The sequence below is a fragment of the Salmo salar genome, chromosome 07, assembly GCF_965601325.2.
Source record: "Salmo salar chromosome 07, fSalSal1, whole genome shotgun sequence".
Classification (NCBI taxonomy): Eukaryota; Metazoa; Chordata; class Actinopteri; order Salmoniformes; family Salmonidae; genus Salmo; species Salmo salar.
The window spans coordinates 35,111,589-35,115,526 of NC_138297.1; positions in this window are offsets into that span (position 1 = coordinate 35,111,589).

Here is a 3,938-nt window from a genome sequence, read left to right on the forward strand (position 1 = left end):
ACAAGGACTAAATCATGTTTGAGTCACTCTGTAAGTACAATTTTGCTGTACTGCTTAATCAGGATGATAGGAACACTGTTGACACTTTTCAGCAAGTTGTAATACAGAAATAAACAGTTTTTCAAAAACAAAGTCTAAGTCATGTTTGAGTAACTCTGTAAGTTCCATTTTGCTGTACTGCTTAATCAGGATGATAGGAACACTGTTGACACTTTTCAGCAAGTTGCAATCATGTAACACAGATATAAACAGTTTTTCAAAAACAAGGTCTAAGTCATGTTTGAGTCACTCTGTAAGTGAAATTTTGCTGTACTGCTTAATCAGGATGATAGGAACACTGTTGACACTTTTCAGCAAGTTGCAATCATGTAATACAGAAATAAACAGTTTTTCAAAAACAAGGTCTAAGTCATGTTTGAGTCACTGTGTAAGTATAAATTTGCTGTACTGTTTAAGCTAGATGAAAGGAAAATTGTTGACACTTTTCAGCAAGTTGCAATCATGAAATACAGATATAAACACTTTTCAGCAAGTTGTAATACAGAAATAAACAGTTTTTCAAAAACAAAGTCTAAGTCATGTTTGAGTAACTCTGTAAGTTCCATTTTGCTGTACTGCTTAATCAGGATGATAGGAACACTGTTGACACTTTTCAGCAAGTTGCAATCATGTAACACAGATATAAACAGTTTTTCAAAAACAAGGTCTAAGTCATGTTTGAGTCACTCTGTAAGTGAAATTTTGCTGTACTGCTTAATCAGGATGATAGGAACACTGTTGACACTTTTCAGCAAGTTGCAATCATGTAATACAGATATAAACAGTTTTTCAAAAACAAGGTCTAGGTCATGTGTGAGTCACTTTGTAAGTATAATTTTGCTGTACTGTTTAAGCTAAATGAAAGGAACACTGTTGACACTTTTCAGCAAGTTGCAATCATGTAATACAGAAATAAACAGTTTTTCAAAAACAAGGTCTAAGTCATGTTTGAGTCACTGTGTAAGTATAATTTTTCTGTACTGTTTAAGCTAGATGAAAGGAAAATTGTTGACACTTTTCAGCAAGTTGCAATCATGAAATACAGATATAAACAGTTTTTCACAAACAAGGACTAAATCATGTTTGAGTCACTCTGTAAGTACAATTTTGCTGTACTGCTTAATCAGGATGATAGGAACACTGTTGACACTTTTCAGCAAGTTGTAATACAGAAATAAACAGTTTTTCAAAAACAAAGTCTAGGTCATGTTTGAGTAACTCTGTAAGTTCCATTTTGCTGTACTGCTTAATCAGGATGATAGGAACACTGTTGACACTTTTCAGCAAGTTGCAATCATGTAATACAGATATAAACAGTTTTTAAAAAACAAGGTCTAAGTCATGTTTGAGTCACTCTGTAAGTGAAATTTTGCTGTACTGTTTAATCAGGATGATAGGAACACTGTTGACACTTTTCAGCAAGTTGCAATCATGTAATACAGAAATAAACAGTTTTTCAAAAACAAGGTCTAAGTCATGTTTGAGTCACTGTGTAAGTATAATTTTGCTGTACTGTTTAAGCTAGATGAAAGGAAAATTGTTGACACTTTTCAGCAAGTTGCAATCATGAAATACAGATATAAACAGTTTTTCACAAACAAGGACTAAATCATGTTTGAGTCACTCTGTAAGTACAATTTTGCTGTACTGCTTAATCAGGATGATAGGAACACTGTTGACACTTTTCAGCAAGTTGTAATACAGAAATAAACAGTTTTTCAAAAACAAAGTCTAAGTCATGTTTGAGTAACTCTGTAAGTTCCATTTTGCTGTACTGCTTAATCAGGATGATAGGAACACTGTTGACACTTTTCAGCAAGTTGCAATCATGAAATACAGATATAAACAGTTTTTCACAAACAAGGTCTAAATCATGTTTGAGTCACTCTCTATGTACAATTTTGCTGTACTGCTTAATGTTTCTGCGTAATTTTTGGACAGAAAGTTTCAGATTTTTGCAATGTTACGTAGATGGAAAAAAAGCTGTCCTTGAAACAGACTTGATATGTTCTTCAAAAGAGAGATCAGGGTCCAGAGTAATGCCGAGGTCCTTCACAGTTTTATTTGAGACGACTGTACAACCATCCAGATTAATTGTCAGATTCAACAGAAGATCTCTTTGTTTCTTGGGACCTAGAACTAAGCATCTCCTTTTTGTCCGAGTTTAAAAGTAGAAAGTTTGCAGCCATCCACTTCCTTATGTCTGAGACACAGGCTTCTAGCGAGGGCAATTTTGGGGCTTCACCATGTTTCATTGAAATGTACAGCTGTGTGTCATCCGCATAGCAGTGAAATGTAACATTATGTTTTCGAATGACATCCCCAAGAGGTAAAATATATAGTGAAAACAATAGTGGTCCTAAAAGGGAACCTTGAGGAACACCGAAATTTACAGTTGATTTGTCAGACGACAAACCATTCACAGAGACAAACTGATATCTTTCCGACAGATAAGACCTAAACCAGGCCAGAACTTGTCCATGTAGACCAATTTGGGTTTCCAATCTCTCCAAAAGAATGCGGTGATCGATGGTATCAAAAGCAGCACTAAGATCTAGGAGCACGAGGACAGACGCAGAACCTCGGTCTGACGTCATTAAAAGGTCATTTACCACCTTCACAAGTGCAGTCTCAGTGCTATGATGGGGTCTAAAACCAGACTAAAGCATTTCGTGTACATTGTTTGTCTTCAGGAAGGCAGTGAGTTGCTGCGCAACAGCTTTTTCAATTTTTTTTGAGAGGAATGGAAGATTCGATATAGGCCGATAGTTTTTTAAATAATTTCTGGGTCAAGATTTGGCTTTTTCAAGAGAGGCTTTATTACTGCCACTTTTAGTGAGTTTGGTACACATCCGGTGGATAGAGAACCGTTTATTATGTTCAACATAGGAGGGCCAAGCACAGAAAGCAGCTCTTTCAGTAGTTTAGTTGGAATAGGGTCCAGTATGCAGCTTGAAGGTTTTGAGGCCATGATTATTTTCATCATTGTGTCAAGAGATATAGTACTAAAACACTTTAGTGTCTCCCTTGATCCTAGGTCCTGGCAGGGTTGTGCAGACTCAGGACAATGGAGCTTTGGAGGAATACGCAGATTTAATTTGCTTTCTTATGATCATGATCTTTTCCTCAAAGAAGTTCATGAAGTTTCCTCAAAGAAGTTCATGAGTTCATCACTGCTGAAGTGAGAGCCATCCTCTCTTGGGGAATGCTGCTTTTTAGTTAACTTTGCGACAGTATCAAAAATACATTTCGGATTGTTCTTATTTTCCTCAATTAAGTTGGAAAAATAGGATGATTGAGCAGCAGTGAGGGCTCTTCGATACGGCACGGTACTCTTTCCAAGCTAGTCGGAAGACTTCCAGTTTGGTGTGGCGCCATTTCCGTTCCAATTTTCTGGAAGCTTGCTTCAGAGCTCGTGTATTTTCTGTATACCAGGGAGCTAGTTTCTTATGACAAATGTTTTTAGGGGTGCAACTGCATCTAGGGTATTGCGCAAGGTTAAATTGAGTTCCTCGGTTAGGTGGTTAAATGATTTTTGTCCTCTGACGTCCTTGGGTAGGCAGAGGGAGTCTGGAAGGGCATCAAGGAATCTTTGGGTTGTCTGAGAATTTATAGCACAACTTTTAATGCTTCTTGGTTGGGGTCTGAGCAGATTATTTGTTGCGATTGTGAACGTAATAAAATGGTGGTCCGATAGTCCAGGGTTATGAGGAAAAACATTAACCTGTTAGGGCTAGGGGGCAGTATTGACACGGCTGGATAAAAAACGTACCCGATTTAATCTGGTTACTACTCCTGCCCAGTAACTAGAATATGCATATAATTATTGGCTTTGGATAGAAAACACCCTAAAGTTTCTAAAACTGTTTGAATGGTGTCTGTGAGTATAACAGAACTCA